This window comes from Notothenia rossii (genome assembly GCF_949606895.1).
Source record: "Notothenia rossii genome assembly, chromosome: 8".
Taxonomy (NCBI): Eukaryota; Metazoa; Chordata; class Actinopteri; order Perciformes; family Nototheniidae; genus Notothenia; species Notothenia rossii.
In genome coordinates this window covers 47262714-47285583 of record NC_136906.1, presented here as the reverse complement: position 1 = coordinate 47285583, position 22870 = coordinate 47262714, and positions in this window count along the sequence as shown.

The window sequence follows — 22870 nt, the reverse complement described above, 5'->3', positions numbered from 1 at the left end:
AGGATACTTTGTCCCTTCAAATTTAACACACATGAACATATATATATAAGGTGACACCAAAATGAATATACCAGATTTAACTTTCCTGTCATACCCCGTTACTTTAATACTTCAAATAATTCAAATAATCCTTCAGTGTGTGTACAAATTAATTAATATAAAGTGTATATATGTGAGTGTGTGTGTGTATAAATGAATGAATACATCTGTGTGTATAAATGAATAAATACACGTGTGAGTACATATAAGTGTGTGTTTATATATATATGTTTATAAATGAATAAATGTGTGTATATATATAAGATAGTATCATTAAATAATGCTATGTGTGTATAAATGATTGAATACATCTGTGTGTATAAATGAATAAATACATGTGTGAGTACATATAAGTGTGTTTATATATATATATGTTTATAAATGAATAAATGTGTGTATATATATATATATATATATATATATAATATCATTAAATAATGCTGTCAGATAAATGAAGTAGGCTACACAGTAATAGTCAAGGTTATATTCAATATTCTGCACTTACACCACCTGAGATGATAAAACACCAGTAATACAATCTCAGGACTCTGGATCGTTTACTTTCAGTCAACAAATCCTTTGGAAAGACAAAAAACAACTATTCAATATCCTGCTTTACACCGCGACCGCTATAACTGCCGAAGATGAAATCTATGACGCTAAAGCTACGTCCTTGCGTAATGCGGAAGTGGGAGTGGTTAAATCTAAACTGGGTTGGAATAACGATAGACGCGTCCCTGACACAGCGGACTGCGGGTGAAGTATAGAGTGAGTGTAGCGTGCAATACTGTGTTTCACCACACATTAATTTAGAGGGGCGCTGTTTCAGTCTTTGTAAAATACTCACTGACAACAGCGGAGAGATGTTTTTAAATACAAATAAAAAATATAAAGAAATACCCAGCCTCCAGGAGAAAACGCCACTGGAGGCTGAGCAGAATCTCCCCTGTGCTTCTCTAGAAGTTGTCTTTATGGGTGAAGTTAATTAACTTAAAATTACCATACTGCTTATAATTTATATAAGGTGTGTATTAATGGGTTTAACTAGAAGATGATAGATGATGGCATTTAATTTAATCTGGCATAATATGATTAGTCAACATCCGGATTAATTTGTCTTTTTCATATAATTACAGGAAGCGGGAATGAGCTGCAGGAATCTGTTAAAGTCCTAGCAAAAAGCAAATTAAAAGAAAAATCTACAGTGTCCAAAGCACAAACCATCTCCTGGAAGTAACAGGTGAATTTGGATTTGTCCTTGATAGGATTTTAAAATACAACACAGACTTCAAAGAGTTTATAGATGTTGATAGAAGTGAGAATCAGTAACTTTGACAGATTCCAAGTGCACTTTTCTGAAGCACCGGATCTTCAGCCTGTCCTAAGAGAAGTCTGTCAAACTCAGGCAGGGGCGCAGCTGCCCTGTATCAGGGGGGTATGCAGCAACAATTTTGGCGCCCCCCCCCCAAAAAAATTTTTTTATATATATATTATATATATATATATATATAGTAATAATAAATAAATAAGTCTGCTGGACATGGCCTTTAAATAATAAGGGTTTATTTTAAAGCATATCAGCCACTGTAGGTCTACCATCATTAAATAATAAACAAATTTACACATTTACAATCATTATAATCAATGCAACATAAAACATTAAAACATTAAAATGCAAAAGTAAGCTTACAAAGATCCATTAGAACACACTCTGTTAACAACAACCACAGATGTAAATCACTTTATAGCTAACTCTGGTACCTGAACTGTCTTGTACACGGCCCCTGACAAATAAGCTAATAAATAAAAAAAATTAAAAAATGATGTAGCTTATGTAACAATGTTGCTACCTGAGATTGTAGTAGAGCACTCTTTAGTTGCTACTAAATCGTAACATGGCGTGCCTTTGCACTTGCCCATTTATCTAGTATTGCATCGAATGAAACAGTTCGTGCCACACTGTTTTCAATTGAAATGACTGCTAATTGGGTTAAGCGATCATTGCTCATGTTGGAACGAAGGTATGTTTTAATCAGCTTTAGCTTGCTGAATGATCTCTCGGCAGAGGCAACTGTCATAGGCATTGTCAGGAAAACTCTCAGGGCTACTGTCAGATTTGGGAAAACCAAATCAAGGTTCTCCTGTAGGAGGACATTTAGTTTATCCAGAGCCTTTTCATGCCCCCTAAGTAGACGGCTTGCTGGGTAAATTTCCTGAATGATATCCCTTGAAACATCATCGGTAGCCAGTGCATATCTTGTCACTGATTCCTCCAACTCAGCTTTTGTCATGTGTTCCATTTTGTAAATGAACTTAAACTTTTCGGACACAAGCTGAAGATTGCAAAATCTGTCAGACAACTCCTGAATTACAGTGTCAACAATAACATTAAAAACCATGCACCTAAAATGGGTCTCAGGTTCCTGTTCAAAATGGCCAGTGCTTGAATCATCTCCATGAAATCTCTTTTGCTTTCTGCAACGTCTTTCCTTAAAGTCAGGGGAAGCATCCATCTCAATGGCTAGTCTGCGTGCAATGTCAAGGGATTTCTGAAACCCCTCCTCTCTATACTTACAGAAGAATTCTTTCAGAGAATCGATCATCCTTATGGCAGTGTCCATCGAAATGTTCACTGCTTGCATTGCCTTGCTAACAAACGTGATCTCTGACAATAGATCATACCAAATCAAGAGGCACATCAGAAACTCCATGGTAACAATCTCGCCAGAGAGCGACTTTGCCTCTGAGACTGTTTTGCCGTCTTTTCCCACTTCCTCAAGCTTTTCCAAAGCGTCAAGAATCCCCCCTAACTGGAAACGCACAGCATTGACAGAGTCTATTTTCGCCTCCCACCTGGTTTCACTGAGAGGCTTTAGAGTAATGTCCACAAACTCTTTGAGGATATCCCACCTCTTCACCGAAGCTGAAAAAATGGTGTACAGTCTCTGGATAGTGCCAAAAAAGGTAAGACACACTCTGTTTGATGATGCAGCATCACATAGGAGAAGGTTGAGACTGTGGCTACAGCAGGGGATAAATAGTGCCTCTGGACACTTCTGCTGCACCAAGGCTTGAACACCTTTGTGTATACCTCTCATATTCGAGCCATTGTCATAACTCTGTCCCCTACAATTCTTCAACTCCAACCCCAGGCTATCCAGCACCCCAGTCAGTGTTTCTGTGAGACCTTTACCAGTTGTGTCCTTCACAACTATGAAGCCAACAAAAGACTCATTGATGGTGGCTTTCTTTTTGTCGTCCGTATGAACATACCGGATTATGACTGAGGCCTGCTCCTGCTTTGAAATGTCAGGAGTGCAATCCAACTCCACAGCAAAGTACTTGGAGGCTTTGACCTGGGCACAAATTTACAAATTTACCAAGTACACAGTCTGCAATTGAATCTAAAAATTCATTCTGAGTGCACCAGGAAAGATATCCTGTGGTTTTTTTAGCCGCTACCTTTCTAAGATGCTCTGCTAGTGTGACATCATATCGTGCTATGACCTCAAGGACACCCAGAAAATTTCCATTTTTAGGATCTCCTAATGTAGCATTCTTCCCCCTCAGTGGCAAGTTCCTTTCTGCGAGAAAGAGTATGCAATCGATCACTCTCGTTAACACGCTTCTCCAGTGTGCCTTTTCAGCTTCTATGGCTTTTTGCAAGGTACTGTCAATTGTCTTACCAAGGCGTAAGCGAGATGTTAATTCTTTCCACAAAAGATACGCGTTGATGTGTAAACCACTGGTTTCATGGTGCTGCAGCGTTTTTGAAAGACTCTGCCAGTTATTATATCCCACCACAAAGCGTGTGTCAACAACGCTAGCTCCACCGAAAAGTTTACACGCAAAACAATACACCTTATTCGTACTTTTAGAATACAGTAACCAATCTCGTGCAACTTTCTCTCCATTTGACATTGTGCGAAAACAATACGCTTTCGAAAAACACCTTCTAGACTTCTCTGATCTTGGATATGGCCCATCAGGACATTTGTGTGGGCCATTTTCAACAACACACTGCCTAAATGAGTCCCCAATCTGATGTGGTGGTGGCCAGTCTGATGGATCTTCTGAGTAAGGCCTTGACTCAGCCCTCTCCTCTTCACCTCTCTGTTCCACAACCTCATCTTCACCTCTCTGTTCGACATTCTCTTCCACCTCATCTTCACCTCTCTGTTCCACATTCTCTTCCACCTCATCTTCACCTCTCGGTTCGACATTCTCTTCCACCTCATCTTCACCTCTCTGTTCCACATTCTCTTCCACCTCATCTTCACCTCTCGGTTCGACATTCTCTTCCACCTCATCGTCACCTCTCGGTTCGACAATCTCCTCAAATTCCACCTCTGTGGTGAGTGGCTCTCCATCTCTGTCTGCACTATTATCCCCAAAAAGGACACAGTGAATAGGTTGGTCAACAGAACTTCAAACCATACTGGACATTGAGTTTTGTGTGGTCAAACTAATAGAACTCCTACTACCTGACATCATCACTGGTCTCATCTCTACTTGATGCCATCGCCGACCTCATGTCTGTCTCATTCACTCCTTGCCTGTGTTCTTTTCCACTAAGATATATTGTCAAACAAACATTATGAAATAGATTTTCCATATTAGTTTTTCCTTATTAATAATATTAAAATAATATTAAGAAATGAATCTGTTGGTATCAAGACCCCTACACTTACACCTAATGTTAGACCTACCTGTTGCCTTCCCCTGTCTTTCCTGAGCCACCATCCTCACACCCTGAATAAAATGAATTCACTGTTAAAGCAGCTGTCTAAATTAAATTATTATATCAGCCCAGTGATAAGGCAACTTAATAATAAAAAAAACAACACTATTATGCCGTGTAAGGTTGTGCTGCTGTTGAAAGTACATTCACATTTTGGATTTTAAAAGAACAAATAAAAAACACTATTATGCCGTGTAAGGTTGTGCTGCTGTTGAAAGTACATTCACATTTTGAATTTTAAAAGAACAAATACGGAGAGCTACTTAGCACAGACCTGTAAAGAGATGTGACCCTGTAATAACAGCTTCTGTGTCACCAAACAGATGTATAGCCTGTATGTCTGACAGCACAGCTAACATAGACAGCTAATGGCAGCACAACATATTTAAATGATTCCATGGTTAGCTATGTTTTCCAGCTTCTTGACATTTATTGTGCATGCTACCTTATATTTACCAGTTGTTATTTTACCTTAATACAATTTGGACGTGACATGCATGGGGTTTAACCAAAATCTAAATGTAGCTATCAGAAACATCGGTTTGCATTAAAGCTAGCCGTAAACCACACTTCAGCTGCTAGTGTTAGCAAACACTAGCCAATCTGAGAACAGTCTGTTAACATGAACTGACATTTGCAAGCCTCTTATTTGGTAGCAAATGTGTGCATGATTCCATGATAAACCAGAGTTATTGCATTAGTTATGTTTTCCAGATTCTTGTCATTTATTGTACATGCTACCTCATACTTTCCATGTCAGCGCTGGCGCAGCAACATTGGTTTGCATATTCTAAGCTAGCCATAAACCCACCCACCTTTGGCTGCTACATGCCCAGTGTTAGCATACGCTAGCCAGTCAATATTTCCAAGCACAGACAGACGTCACACTTTAAATCATCCTATTCCTACCTGTTGCCTTTCAACATCCACTTATTTAGCTGTTGTCGCATCCCTTGACACGCCGTCTCCTTTTCCCTCTTTCTTTTTCTATTTTCTGCCCCCGACCGCTTTTTTGGTTTATCCATGATTTCTTTTTGACGTTAACTCACAACGAGCGCCTGCTCCTCAGTGTTCACGGCGTCCCTGCTCGTGCTCCCTCCTCTATGTCAAAATTCTATGATGGAATCTTATGAGATAGGGCGCCCTTCTCTAGCATATTACTCCTCTAAAATGTTTTAAAACCTTAAGGAAATGCAGAAACTATTTAGAAACATAAAGAAAATACCATTTTATTTTAATTTAATTTAATTTTTTTTTTTTACCATCGCTTGTTGGGCGCCCCCACTGGTGTGGCGCCCCTATGCGTCGCATATAGTGCATACCCACTTTTTGCGCCACTGAACTCAGGTATACATGTACCATGCTTGTTAAATTGTGTTTCAAAAAATCACACAGGCCAGAACTTTACTTTGTGCTGTGCTTGCTCTTATTGTTTTGTTCAGCCAAGAACCAGTTCTTCTGAATGGCCTAACTGATCTACTTAAGAAGAAAATTCCAGAAGTATTTGATTAACTGCAAAATGATATTCTTACCGAGAAGACCAGCCTCAAACTTGTCAGAGTTTGCATCTCTGACTTGGTAGAGAGGCATGGGTTGTAAGTATATGAATGTGAAATGTGTTTATACTGTATATAGGGGATGGGACAATTTTTCCCTTAATTTCATTGCCCAACCATTTTTGTTTCAGCCTGAAATTGTTCTTGTAATTTTTTTTACATTTAACTTATTCATATTCATATTCTGTGAACAATTTATTTTATTTTGTTAATAAAGTCCCTATCTTTCAAATTGAAACTGCTCTGCCTGCTAACTTGTATTTGTTGATATCATACTTACAAAAGGGATGAATACATCATTATTAAAGCTAATTAACTATAGATTCACTATAAGATCACCATAGCCAACTCTATAGTATTACTATAGTAATGTTCTGTAGTGTGTTCCAAAAAACCATAGAAATAATATAGAAAGCACTATAGTGATACTACATAAAACTCAATAGTATAGCTATAGTATAGCTTCTGTGTTCTAAGTGAAAGCCAAACACCGTTATAAGCTACAGCATCAATCCAAAGGCACTTTTAAGAGCCAGTCCCGTTGTTTCCCTGTCCTTGTTGTTGTGAAATTGTCCTATCTCTGTTGCTGTCTGTGTATCTCTGTCTGTGTACCTGTGTATCTGTCTTATCTGTCATCTTTCTGTTGTTAGTCAATTTCTGTGGGGTTTTTTTCTAACCATGAGTGATTCAGAGCATCAATCATTTAAGGATCTTGATGATTTTCTTGATGAGGAAGAATTCAAAGATGAGATGGAAAGTCTTGATGAGTTGATTTGTGAGCTTCAGGATGAGGAAGTAGCAGCACCAGTCCAGACACCTGAACCAACCATAAGGTGGACAAAGAGAGACATCGATGGAAACATAATATATTCCAGGCCAAGATCAAGCAGGAATCAGTCAAATCAGGGTCAGTATTGTTTATTATTGAAGATATTTAGGAAATCTAGATTATTTAGTCACCGCCACCGGTGAGTTTATCAGATAAAGGAATACATGTACACCTTGATGTTTAGGGGATACAGCATCAAACTAAAACCAACGATAACAAAGATATGACTTCTTGTGCATTGTGCAGTTATGGGTAACAGGGACAATTTAATTTTAATCTTGTTGATTTGTTTTTGGCACAGCTGGTCCTAGTCTGAGAAATGATCCTCCCTTGGATGCGCCTGACACTAGCCATGAGTTGGCCTTTGCTCCAGAGACTTGGTATGTATTTTGTGTCTACGTAAGCCCTAAACAGAATATTTATATATTTGTATCTTATACTGAATTGGAAATGTAATGTTTGTAATCATAATATATTCATTTTGTAATAATAATGATGAGCAAAGCTGTCACACCTCTCAAAGCCACAGCCACTCAGTACACTTTGATATTTTATAAAATAATATTGATTTATTATTCTATCTTTTTTAACAGTGTTTTCTACGAGATCTCCAGCACTCATTGAGCGATACCTCAGAGGATTACCAGGACGCATCGGCCCGAACTGCTCCTCTCAAGGCTTCCTTGGATTGGGGAACTAGAAAAAGTCTCTTTTCAGAACGGTGGAAGACAGAGAGGCCCCGTCTGGTGAACAACACAGTGGAACAAGAAGATGTGGCAAACCGCATCTGCCAACAGTGTGGGAGCAACCCAGCTGCTGTTCGGTGCCGTGACTGTCGACCAAGCCCCTTCTTCTGCGCTGAATGTGATGTAGGCATGCACACCAGACATGTCCTACACAACAGAGATGCCATGATAGCGGGATTCTTCCAGCCACTGCTTCCATCAACCGTTGTTGTGGATAAAGCCCTTTCCAGTTGTGGTAAGTCCTAGTTAGTGAATGTACAATCATATTTTTGGACTCGGCTCTTTTATTTGACAATTTATTCAATGCATTTTTGTTTCTTATTTCTTTATAATGCATTTATCTAGTACATTGAGCTCAATGTCAGTAAGTTTCCTGAGCATCTCTTCAGTACTTAAAGCGTCTTTGAGTTTTGAAAAGCGCTATAAAAATAAAATGTATTATTATTAGTACTTTTGCAGGATTGTACTTCATGGCTATTGAGCCTTTATTGAATTTACTCACATTTAGGCTCATGCTCTTTAAGTGGTTTGATACATCTTGTGTCACATTTTCTAAGTCGATACAAATGATCTAATTTCACTTGAGCAATCTTTTTTAGTTTGACTTGTGCCTGTGGAAATGCATGCAGAAATCTGTAGTTGTTCGCCAGTTTCATTGACGGTCAACCCAGGAAAGACTGTGGCTGTGGTGACAATTAATGGTAAAAATGCAAAGAATTTTACTTTTTTTTTTTAAACGATGTATCGTTTCAATAGATGTGTATGTGACATATTTACATTTACATATGACTTTTGTCTACATTTTAAATTAGAGGGGATGTGTTTTGTTTTTTCTAGGAAGCCATGATCTTAGCATCCCTGAGTTAAGTTGTGACGCATGTCATGCCACTTGGGCTGCTGGAGTGGACAATCTCATCCGGAGTGGATACTGGCCTGCTACACTGCAATTTGCCACAATGTATGACACGGATGTCTTTCATTAATTTGAAGAAATGAAGATGGCAGCGCCAGGACTGTCCTGCCAAGGATTTTTAATAGGGATGCACCGAATATTCGGCCACCGAAAATTATCGGCCGACAATGGTTAAAAAGGCCCTTTCGGGAATGTCAGAGAACAGGGTTACGCTGATCATACTCCGCATATTTGTCTGGGTGTTTTGATTTCAAGTGGTGGAGTAATCCCGAAGTGGTGAAAGTCTTTGCAGTTACACCCGCTCGAGAAATGTCAGCTGAACACAAATCGCAATCCGCGCCTCTTTCTCTGATATTTTGAAATATTTCCAAGCAGCAGACATGTTGGCTGTGAGCCAGCCGCGAGCATGGTCGCGCGCCGTGCTTGTCGCCGCGTTTTGATTACGTCATCACAACAACACGTTAGGTTACCAAACTTATAGGTGCATTTGTTGTTGTTGAAGGCCTGGCTGTTACAGTCTTTATTTACACTATTTTGTTGTAGGCCTACTGGCCTAGATGTTTATGAAGTGTTAAAGCACCTTGGCTTTGTTCTGAATGCTCTTTGTTGTAGTTATCCTAGATAGAAAAGAAAATGCGTTTGACTTGGAATTAATGTACTGTATGCATTCAAAAGTGCTGAATAAATGTTTTATGGACCCATAATAGTGATTATTATTTAAGTTAAGTTTTGCCATAATCATGTCTTTTTCCATAATCAGGTAGCTGAACAACATTGGTAAAAAATGTATACAATATATATATATATATATTTCTATTAATCATTTTCGGGCATTCGGTTTTCGGCCAACATTTTCCTATTTTCGGTATCGGTTTTGGCCAAGAATTTCCCATTCGGTGCACCCCTAATTTTTAAGAATGCTTGATCAGAGAACTTTGCGCTTTGGCCGTGTGAGTATTCAAATGATTTCTCCCACAGTATTGTTCATCCGTTTGTTTTGTGGATTTAAAAGTTGTGTGTTACTGGTAATGATTATTCACTGCTGACTTATTTGTTTTGAAATAGGCTGGAAAGATCTCAGCAGACAGCTTTCATAAAAGTTTTTTGGAGCGGGAAGCTGTGCGGTTTGAGGTGGACAACATGGTTAAGGAGGAGCGCTTCATCTGTCCTGCCTGCAGCCCGGATATGCTTGCAGTTTTCCAGTGGATGGAAACCGCAAGCATTACCGGTTCAAGAATTCAGCTAGGTACAAAACATTTGTATATTTGTATTGTTTTTATTAACAAGTACACGTTACTCTAAGTGCCCCAATTCATCTTACACTCTAAGATACTCTAAGCTTTTTGTATTTAGATCTGAGGAACAGGCCATCTTTGAAGGGGTCTTCATATCCAAGGATGAAGATGTAGCAAGATTTGTGGACTACATTCACAGCACGACCAAACATGTAAAATTAAAGAGTAAAACTATTATATTAACAAAAACATGAATAACTAACTATGTACACTATAAACCTCTACTGAAGAGTTGGTTTAGGTTGGTCTTTCGATCAATTTCATCAACCATTATCCATATGTTAGGTTCCTGGAAGAGGCGTTTGTGGAGGCGAGTGGTCAGCAGCCAGAGAGACCTCCTAAAGATCCACCAGCAAGTTAGACGAGGAGGGCCTGGAGCTTGCGGTGTGTCGCCATGGAGTGCTGCTCTCTGCACTGAATATGTACAGGGGAGAAATCTTGGCCTATCCCTTGTACTTGCAAGAAAAGCTGGCCAGCAGGAATATAACTTTTTTTTTGTATGGATGTTACATGTAAATATTGGCCCTACCTTCAAAAAGTTACAAAGAGCTGCCCAGAGCTCCAGCACCTTCTCCAGATGAGGCCCTTCCTCTCGGTATTTCATTTCAAATGCGAGGTAAGGAAGCATCACGTGAAAGAATCTATTTTTTTCAGCTTTTTTTGTTTATGTTTTACTTTATTTATTTACCAGGTGAAATGGAGTGGGGCGTATCAGGATGGGGCTGGCTTAACACTTGGGGAAGAAGTTGAACAGAGCAATGCCTTCCTCTCAAGGATTGCAGTAACAACAAAACACATGTCCAAAGCAGGTGAGATGACCAAATACTCAACTAGTTCGATCATAGGTAAATTAGTTGGGGTTGTAGTAACATCATATCTTCTGTCTTTTCAGGATGCACAGACATGCTGACTCTACTGGCCATGCGCTGGAACCAGCAGAAAATCAACAATTTGGACACCTCACTGTCACATCGATATCAGAAGGTGATGACATAAAAAATATCTTTTAAGATACTTTTCTGTGTTAGCATTACTGAAAGCTGTGGCCTGAACCTTTGTTTCTTGTTATCTGTGGTTTGAAATTGTAGGCCACCAAAGCTCTGCAAAGCCAGATGCAGGCTCTGGAGACCATGAAAGCCTAATTGGCAGTGACTGAGAGCCAACTGGAAGACTAGGTTAATGATGTAAAGGAGTGGGCAGAAGGTGAGGAAATGATTACTGGTTCCGCGGAAATTTCTAAGTGATCACGTCTTTCCAGCTCAAAATGATCAATACAAGTGGATGATTATTATAACTGTTTTTTCTATTTATCTTAATGCAGATTGCCATCGAACTGATATTTATAAAGAAATTAAACGTACAGCTTCGCTATTCACATAATTTAATTTATCGTTTGAAATGCTGTTCAAATGTAACTACAAATTTAAATAAGAATAGTACAATATTACTTTATCCCAATTAGGCTATATCTTACTGTAGTTCAAATTGTAAGGAAGCTATGTGCCTAGGCTGGTTATGTTGAAGCTATTTAATAAGTTTTTTAATATGATGTTGTATTAAACCACATACTTCTTTCTAAGCAGCAACAACAACAAAAACCACTACCAATGATGCTGATGACCTGGCTAGCAGAATTGAGATCCTGGTTGCAAGTATAAAGAGACGCTCTCAGCGTCTTTATAAAGATACAGACGGCAACAAAGCTCGTGCCAGGATCTGGTGCAAGATCAGGAAGGAGAAGGAGATCCTGACCTCGGTTGTAGAGAGTTACAACAGAATGGCTCCAAGTACAGAAACTCTTTGCTTGGAGAACATTCTGTCGGAGGAGGAGAATGCTTGGCCATGGCAGCTACCACACAGTGGTATGTACACAAGTCTGTATATAAGTCTGTATAAGTCTGACATAGTTTTTACATAATTGTGTCTGTTCCATAAATGCAATCCAGACTCTGTCGATCTAAAGACCAAGAGAAGGGCATTTGACATTGTCAAATGTCTTCAAGAGGAGAAGAAGATTGTTCTAATTGAGATGGACCACCATTGGAGAGCTCTTCAAACCTGTGGTGATGGCCTGAAAGAGCTGTCCTGCCTGCTTTCCAGTGAGACAATGCAAAGTATGTATTTAAATTATAAATGTCATAAACAGAAAAACATTATTACAACTATGTTATTCCAACACTGGCTTTATCTTATTGTGTTTTACTTTGAAGATTTGCCCTGGATCCTAAGTGAAGAGGGGTTGAAAGGTCTGCAGAGCACCATCCTCAGAAAGCGGCAGAACATCACAGAGAGGAAGTTGCAAGCGAGAGCCTGTTACCTTCAAGTTTTGTCTGGAGCAGAAAACATGAATTTCTTGCACAGGGCTTCAGCTGATGACTATGACAGTGACTCCGATTCTGACATGGATTAGAAATTGACCCCTTCTTATGGACGATTATGAATATGCTCCTTCAACCCTCCCGGCCCTATCCCTGTGGGGTCCCCTTCCTGCACTCAGGATCTAAACAGCAAAATTACTGCTATGGAACCAACCAGCTTTCTGAGATCGACTATTTCATAGGATCCAAAATGTTCATCCAATCTTAACCATCATAATCAGTCATCATAAAGGCTCAGAAGAACACTCCTGACACATCTTCAAACATTGTGAATAGCCTCTTAAAACACCACTTCATTTGATTATAGATTACTTTTTTAAGGTTAAATGCACATCTTTGTTTTTTAAATACACAAATCATAATGCCTGTCAATATAAATTCTGCATACTGTATATAGACATTTATTTGCTTCATACATACTGTACATAATCATGTACTCCATGTATATCCATTCAATCTGTAAATCCTTGTTACAATTTATGTTAAGAATGAATGTAAACACTCAAACTTGTATTGTATTGTGTTGTTTGTAACATTTAGAATGTTTAGATATAATTAGGATTTATTCAGTTATATAAATACAACAAATTATATATAGGCCTAAGTTATATCTATTTCTGTATATTATACTGAGAGGAATGAAAAAGCTATATTTATATCTGTACACATAATTTGTAAATAAAGTTGATTGTTGCAACAGAGTCTCGCATCACATGTTTAATAGGTTTGTCGGGCTTTAGTACAAAAACAAATAAGTTATTGATTGATTGATTTCGCTAGTTTTGGATGGCCAAAAGTCATTCAATCATGATAGTCAACCACCTGCTATAAAATATAGAATCTTGGTAACACTTTATATTAAGGTACACAAATTAACCATCAAATAGTTGTTAACTAACATGCATATTAGCAGTATATTGGCTCCTTATTAGTCATTATAACAACGTATTAATGCCTTATTCTACATGACAGTATTCTACAAGTAATAAGCCATTAGTTGAGTTTTTCCTCAATAACCCTCTAATTAGTGCTGATTTATTGCAAGAAAGGAAGTTGTTGTACATGACTTGATCTTAATATGCTAGAATTCTTGCTAGCGTTAGCATACAGGCTAGTGCATGCTTATTGCACAGCTAGCATTAGCTATATTTACCTTGTTTACACTTAGCGGTCGTATTAATCTGTGTATGTAACACTTGCATGTATGAGATCATTAAGTGCCTTGTAACTTCTTTTTTTATAGTTTCACTCCGTTTGAATGTACTGCAAATAAGTCAATAAAGGAACATGGCTGCTGATTCCCTGGCTCTCAAAAGAGTTTGGCTGGCTGTTTAATCTATGTTCACACTGAGACAGTACAACACATAGAGAGATAAACTCTCAACTAATGGCTTATTAATTGTAGAATACGGTCATGTGGAATAAGGCATTAATAAGTGTTTTAAAATGACTAATAAAGAGCCAATATACTGCTAATAAGCATGTTAATTAACAAGTGAATTTGTGTACCAGAAAAGTGTTACCAGAATATTTGGTTGTTGGGTTATGTAAATAGATTTAAGTCCCCCTGCTATTTCTTTGTCGTCCCCTAGTCGATTGTTTACATTGATCCACATTCCTTCTCCTTTATATATGGATATATTATATTTTTGGACATCAGGACAGTCTATGATGCAAATGTATTTTGAATGTATACACATTTGGTATTGCTCGCCTGTCCATCCTGGGATAGGGATCTCTCCTCTGCAGCTCTCCCCGAGGTTTCTTCATTCATCGTTTCTTTGGGAGTGTTTCCTTGAATTATGTGAGGGTCTAATGACAGAGGGTGTCATATTCTTTACAAACTGTAATTTTTCACGTAGAACTTCACCGCTATCCAGCTTCTTCCCATCAGTGCTTCTGGAGAAGCTGTAATGCATGCAATGCAGTCCAACTTTCCTGGTACTTTCCCAGATGTGATGAAGGTCATTAATTTATCTTCAACAGCTTTGACCTCCGCACGAGTCCAACTCCTCTTCTTTGTGGTTTCTAGTGAAAGAAAGAAAAGACAATCAGGCATACAGACAAGTGACATAAAACATTATTGAGAGACCAATGAGCTTATTATTCTCTTCTTCTCTTGAGAACAAAACCCTGTCCCCATGAGATTAACTATATAATTGTGAAATAAATCAAACATTGTAAAATGATCTGCAGAATTGTCTATTTGTGTCAAAGATGTTTGTCCCTATTTCATGTAATCCAGCAAAATGTCCTGGGTAGGCTTCACAAAAGCCTCTTAGGTTAGCCAGGCATCAATATCAACCATGACCCTTTCATAAGCCACCAAAACGCAGCTAAAAATATATATTAAGAATAAGATGCTGTGCACTGGTCTGGTTACCTGAATGAAACCTGGCTTATACCCAATCATTGATTGGTATCAAATGTATTATTAGTGTGTGAAGTCAAAATGTACCCTCTGTTTTCATCTTCTCCTTTTTTGGCTGTTCATTCAGAGAAGACTGGGATATGGCATGAGGAGGAAGAATACCAGATTGTGAGGAAGAAGAGGAGAGAGAACATGAACATGGCACCAGATTGAGAACGAAATAAGTCTCTTGCTGCTCTGCACTCAGGGCCTGATGTTGCTCTGGAGCTGGTCTCTCTTACTGCTCTGCAATGAGGGCCTGATGTTGCTCTGGAGCTGGTCTCTCTTGCTGCTCTGCACTGAGGGCCTGATGTTGCTCTGGAGCTGGTCTCTCTTACTGCTCTGCAATGAGGGCCTGATGTTGCTCTGGAGCTGGTCTCTCTTGCTGCTCTGCACTGAGGGCCTGATGTTGCTCTGGAGCTGGTCTCTCTTGCTGCTCTGCACTGAGGGCCTGATGTTGCTCTGGAGCTGGTCTCTCTTGCTGCTCTGCACTGAGGGCCTGATGTTGCTCTGGAGCTGGTCTCTCTTGCTGCTCTGCACTGAGGGCCTGATGTTGCTCTGGAGCTGGTCTCTCTTGCTGCTCTGCACTGAGGGCCTGATGTTGCTCTGGAGCTGGTCTCTCTTGCTGCTCTGCACTGAGGGTCTCTTGCTGCTCTGGAGCTGGTCTCTCTTGCTGCTCTGCACTGAGGGCCTGATGTTGCTCTGGAGCTGGTCTCTCTTGCTGCTCTGCACTGAGGGCCTGATGTTGCTCTGGAGCTGGTCTCTCTTGCTGCTCTGCACTGAGGGCCTGACGTTGCTCTGGAGCTGGTCTCTCTTGCTGCTCTGCACTGATGGCCTGATGTTGCTCTGGAGCTGGTCTCTCTTGCTGCTCTGCACTCAGGGCCTGATGTTGCTCTGGAGCTGGTCTCTCTTGCTGCTCTGCACTGAGGGCCTGATGTTGCTCTGGAGCTGGTCTCTCTTGCTGCTCTGCACTGAGGGCCTGATGTTGCTCTGGAGCTGGTCTCTCTTGCTGCTCTGCACTCACGGCCTGATGTTGCTCTGGAGCTGGTCTCTCTTGCTGCTGTGCACTCAGGGCCTGATGTTGCTCTGGAGCTGGTCTCTCTTGCTGCTCTGCACTGAGGGTCTCTTGCTCTCTGCTAACGGTCTGTGGTTTCTCGGCTGTGGGAGTTTCAGATGCAGGTTGATGGTCAGTGGAGCTCTCTGCAATGCAGGTTTACTTACAGTTTTTGTTAAAATAAAAAAAGGTTGTCAAATGTACGTGTTTTTTTTATTGATATATGTACTTAAAGGTGGGTTAGGTAATTTACTTCAGAAACACTTTCTGTTATATTTCATGGAGTGTTCTTAACATCCCGATAGCAATGAATATATTAAATGCTTTGACAATAAATCCATAAAACAATGTAATCTGTGGAAGCTGTGGTGCTGTAAAACGCACAACCAATCATCTGAGCCGGCCCGGCTAAAATAACTGGATGGCCTACCTGCCTGTCAGCCTTCCATCTCGTTCACTAACTTATCTCGTGCCCTCATTGGTCATGTGCGCGTTCGTGTGTGTCGGAGGAGGGGCTCTGTAAGGAAGTCTGAAGGAAGGGGCACATTTTTTCGGCTGCGTGCTTTAAAATTCTAGCGCACTCAGGCTGGTTTCTCCATTCTTACCTACCCCACCTTTAACACAATCTTTTGAAAAAGAAAATACTCTTACCCTTTGCCAAGAGGTATTCATAAGCCCTCCGCATTTGGTCCAAAAACCTTATGTTGTTAGGAGTGGTGGGCAGATGGGTTATTTAGACCCTCCAGAAAAACGCGGGCAAAAATCCTTGATTATGCGATCAAACATGCAGGGTTTTTATGTGATTTTATGCGGTGAAATTGCGGGAAGTTGCGAAATATGCGGAAAGTTGCGAAATATGCTAAATATGCGGGGAAAAAGAATAACAATTTTTTAAAATATTGGGCTGTCTTATTTATTCTCTCTCACACACAACCTGCCACTAACGTTAAACTCCTTTACTATTCAATTAAACACATTCAATGTTTATTTATTGTAAAAGCAATTGGGCTATTTTAATCTCGCGTTTGTTAATGATTTAACAAACGCCTGTTTGAGACTCCTCAGTGCACACAAAAACATAACTTAATAAATAAATAAATACGGATATGTTATTTAAAACCACATCGAATATGTTGTGTTAATGTTATGAAATGTTTTCTCATAAATGATGCATTAAGCAGGAGGACAGAATTACGTCTAAACTGACGCCGTTTTGCATTTCCATAGGTTGTAGATACGAGCATGGTTTTATATATGTTTAATACACGTTTAATCGTGTTTTATGCCGTTTGCCAAGACTTGACAAGTCGCTCGTAAAACACAGGAGGTATGGAAACTAAGAACACCATAGTGGTAAATTGTACAGCTAATATAACACAATACATTAGTTGTATTTCCTTTAACTGGTGGATATAGAGTTGCTGCAGTGGAGGCGCTGCGCACAGCTGATCGACAGCTGGGACACAAACCACCAAATACAAAAACATAATTCAGATCCAGTCGTCATGACTCTACTCCGGAGGGATTCCCCCATCATTTATTAAAGTTTCTCATCAAGGGGGGGTCTCCTGTCCCCGGTACAAACACACTGCCTGGGGAAGGTTATGTGTATTTTTTTTGTCATTAACCTTTTTCGGACCAATTATTTATTTGTTTTGGTGACGATCCGACCTCCATGCTGCTACTCTGGTTCAAACTGCATCCACCAGACAATATGATTTATCTCCACCTCCCTAAAATAACCAAAATCTGACACGGTGTGAGAAGTCTTTGTTAGCTGTTCTGTCGTCATTTCCTGCGATCTTCTTCATAAAGTCAGTCAAAATGAATGAATGAATGGGCGTTTCTTTGACTATATATGGGCAAATATGATGAGATGGGAAGCCCGCAAAAGCTGCTCCGCATTTCGAGTTGATTGTGATTTATAAAGGGAAATAGGCGTAGGATGTGCGGTACGCACTTCCCTCGCCGGTACGCAATGTTTCGTGAATCGGAACATGGCGTAACATTTCTGTACCTATTTTTTTGCTTTGTACTACGTAAGCAACATTCACACGTGAATCCTACGCACTACGTTATAAATGAGGCCCCTGATCATAATGTACTAAAAAGGGAGTTTCACTTCAATTACCAAAAACGTATGAAATATTGTTACTTACTTCAATACGGGCAGAATCAAGTATCCATCCAACATTTTTGTTTTTCACCACATCTTGGCCCCATTCACTATCCAGGAATGCCGCTTTTTCTTTCAGTTTGGTTTTGTTGGAGTTGGACAGGCTTCCGTAGCAGGCACTGCACGTTTTCCTGCTCGCCTGATTTGGAGTCTGGCAAGCTGGGCAGGGCCTGAACTTAGGTCGAGTCATGACAAACAAGTATAGAAAAACAAAAACAAAGAAATGGACTAACAACAGAAAGATGACAGATAAGACAGATACACAGGTACACAGACAGAGATACACAGACAGCAACAGAGATAGGACAATTTCACAACAGCAAGGACAGGGAAACAACGGGGACGTTGCTCTTAAAAGTGCCTTTGGATTGATGCTATAGCTTATAACGGTGTTTGGCTTTCACTTAGAACTCAGAATAATCTGTTGAGAGAAGAAACAACAATTAGGAATTGAACACCTTACATTTTACAGTGGCGTTATTTTATCAAATAATTAACAACATCAACATAGCATGATTACAAAAAGACAGTTTGGAGCTATGGTAACATAGGTTACTGGAAATACATTATTAATGGAAACCATACAATTCCCTATGACTGTAACCTGTAAGATCATATCTGACAAATAAAGGTCACCTAATATGTAAGGGGCTTGGCATTAGTGTTATAAACATGAAGAAATATTTCTGAACTTTTATGATTATTTAATTGTTTTTAATTGTTGTGTCATTCATTTAATCAACTCTAACCCCATTAAAAACACATAACTGACACTTAATAACTACATTCCTAAACAATCACAATTATTATTTCATGCAATAACAGGTGTCAGTCGTTTGCCACCTCTTAAATAAAGTTAAACTTAGAAGCACCTTCTGTGCTAGGGAATAGCTAGTAGCAGCTAGCTAGCATTCTGCACGTTTGATGCAGCAAGTTATACTTTTTTGAATGTTTAAAATTATTTACATGCAAAAAAACGACTACCCTTGTTAGAAATTAAAATCAATGTTTTGATGGTATAATGTAGCTTAAACATACCGTCAGTTCAAACGCTCTTTTATACTGAAAAACCAGAAATTCTTGTGCACAAGCAGTTAAGCTTTTATTCTGAAAATCCTTCATCTACGGTTAGCATGTAGCATGTGGCTAATATACGATTTCCTAAAGAGGTGAACTGAGGAGCGAAATGACTTGGTGTGGTGAAAACCGAAACCTACTGATTTAACACTACAACGATAGATGTCGAGATACTACCATGTTGAATATTAAATGAAAGTACAGTTTATTTGAATACATTATTGTTTACAGACGAGAGTAGCATGTGACAACATCCGGAATGACCGGCAACCAAACGAGCCGAGAAGTATTGTTTAGAGTATTGATTACAGCGTTTAGAATGTGTTAAATGAAAAGTGATGAAAGAGAATATGAGGAGAAACGGCGTGTTAAGCATATATTGAATGTGAAAAGAACCTATCCTCTGTTTAAATGCAATAACGGACATTGGAGACGAGGTGAGCCGGCTGGCGGGGAGGAGCCAGCAGAGGATATAGCAGCGCCGGAGGAGAGATCCGCGGTCTTCTTCTTGCTCAGGAGAACCGGATCACAGCTGTTTGTCTGACGGAACAATATTCTGTCTGTAACACTACCGCGCCTTTTTTAATTAAAGTATCCCATTTGAATCTTTTCAGAGACTCCATTTAGTCTCATTTTAAAGCTTCTCTCCTGGACGCGAGAATAAAGAACATATTTAACACCCTGCACTTGTAAATGTTCCAACAATGTCTTATTGGTCCGACATAAGGCTGTTTAGAAAGAAATGCCTATAAACCTATTATTTTTGCCTAACTGTCGCCGAGAACTATCACAGAGTATGACAATTACAATTTTGTCATTTTGTATAAACTATATATAAAGAGCAATGACGTCTCGCACCATACGCTTCAGCTGAGAACGGGGAGCTGTTGCAGCATCCATAGCAACCACCTGAGCAACCATGAAAGTGTACACATTCATGAAGTAATCTTCATCATAACTAGCAAACTAAACATCATGTACATCTACTGCACAAATAATCAGAAATAACAACTCATATTAATCGCATAAAATGACATCAAAACGCATTTTAATGGCCAAATGAACCTTAAAATAGGCATTTTCCACCGAGAATAACACGAAGGTCAGCCATTGTTGTTGATCACGTGGTCTATGAAGGTCTATGGGACGCCCTGCCCGTAGAAGCCTGACGGTCAAGGGGTCCGCTGTCCGCAATGAAGGTCTATGGGACGCCCTGCCCGTAGAAGTCTGACGGTCAAGGGGTCCGCTGTCCGCAATGAAGGTCTATGGGATGCCCTGCCCGTAGAAACCTGACGGTCAAGGGTTACCCTGTCCGTCATAGGGTGACGGGGAGGGGCCCTGACCGTCCGTCAACATGTGACGGGTTGGGAGTGAGAACGTGTTGGTGTATGTGTGTGTGTGTTTGTGTGTGTGTGTGTGTGTGTGTGCGTCGGTGCGGCCGGATTATGAGGACAATTCGCATGGATACACACCAGCATTATAAGGACATTTCGACTTGTGAAGACAAAACTGGTGTCCTCACAAGTCGAGCAGTGTAGAAGCACTTATCAACATGTAAATAAAACCCTCCCGCTTTTTCTAGGTATGTCCTAATAAACCGCCTATACCTGATTTCTAGTGTATATTTGTGTGTGCTCATTGTGTATAAAACGCTCGTACAGCCGATTCATGGTATTGCAGTTTCATACACATTTCCCTCTCATTTTACACAAAATACGCGCTTTTCATTGGCTGGACACATCTGCTCACTGATTGGGCGCCTAAAGAGTTAATCAGGCAGGTTCTCATCCGGGATTGGCCAGCAGTCATCAGGCGAGCAGGTTCTCATCAGGGATTGGTCTTTCAGTTTTCGGTCAATGTCTCACCAAGAAACAGTAGCAGACAGTAGTACATGGCTGAGGAGATGGCTGAGGAGATCGTTGACGGCAATTCGGACTTGTAACCAAAACTGGTAAGAGATATTTGTTATCATGTATTTGAAACAAAACATAAGGATTTAAATGTTTGTTTGGTGGCCAGCTACAACCTAGCATCAAAACTGCAGCTTTTCGTTTATTACTTTGTTTGTCCGGCTCAGTGTACGGCACGGGGCATGCTCCCCATCGCTTTTCGTGTGTTTAAAAAGTAATAGGATGAAGTTAGTTAGTTAGTTATTTAGTAAGTTAATCCTACCAAGACACTGCATTTGACTGGAAACGTTACATTAACCTTTAGCTCTGCTGTCAGTTAGCACAGTTTAGCTTAGCATCAACCACATGGTAATGACTTCCGCTTTACAACTGAATTAAATGCAATGTGATATTAAAAGGCTGACTATTTATGCCGACTCATGTGTGTTGATTACTAGTTATACTACTGGCCTGTTACTTTTTGAATAAATAATCATCTTTAAAATGCTGCTAAGACAGATGTTTGCTGTGTGTTACTGTGTAGCTCTCACATCCGTGCAGCGGGCAGCCGTCATGCGGTTACAACGGAGCGGCTCCTCAGTGCATGATCTGTGCATGCATGGAGGAGCAGACTACCGTGTTTTGCAAATGAAACGTGCAGCGTTTCATGCACCTGTAGGTTTCATGCACCTACATGCAGACGTAGCTGGTGACTGTAGGTGCACTGCCGTCGGAGCACACCAGGACGACGTTCCGGGACTTTAAAAATGTTGTGCATTCTTATGAATGAACTACCATCTTTAATAGAACAGTGTATCATGCCTCATATTGAACCCCTCTTTTTTCTAATGCATCTTTTTCCCCCCAAGAGATGTTATTGTTAACCATGTACATTAAACTTAGCTTGTTCTCTGTTTTATTTTTTAGCAAGGATGATGCAAAGGAGCAGGAGAAAGACTCCTGAACAGGATGCAATAGAGCATATCATTCTGGGCAGAGACAAACCCTTCCTAGAGGCCAGGTTCATCAACACATTTAAAGGTAAGCCATTCATCTCATACAGTATGTAGTATCAAAGACCGTATAGCATTGTTTCATCAATATGACCCTGACCTTTTAGCCATTGCGCTTAGGTCATCAGCCTCACGTATTTTCAACAATGTACGTTTTCAGGATATGTAATATGTAAATGTGTGCCCCTCTCATCTAATCGATAGATTTATGATCGATAGATCATTAATTATCATACTAAAGTGGCCGCTCAAACAGATGTCTTAGCTTTGCTGAAGAACGTTTACCATATCCTCATGTATGCACCAATACAACAATTAAGGAATACTCTGTTACAGTAAAAAAATGTCCCTCAAGTAAAAGTATAAGTACTCAGATCTTGTACTTGAGTAAAAGTAGAAGTACTCAGATCTTGTACTTGAGTAAAAGTAGGAGTACTCAGCTCTTGTACTTGAGTAAAAGTAGAACTACTCAGGTATTTTACTTGAGTAAAAGTAGAAGTACTAGAGTGTAGGAATACTCTGTTACAGTAAAAGTACTGCATTCAAATTGTTCCTCAAGTAAAAGTAGAAAAGTATTATCATCAAAATATAGTGAAAGTAGCGACAGTAAAAGTAGTCATTGTGCAGATTGGTCTATTTCAGAATAATATATATGATATGTTTTATTATGATTGATCATGAAAGTGTTCTCAAAGCTGGTAAAGGTGCAGCTAGTTTGAATGACTTTGTATACTGCAGGGTAGCTTGTGGATTT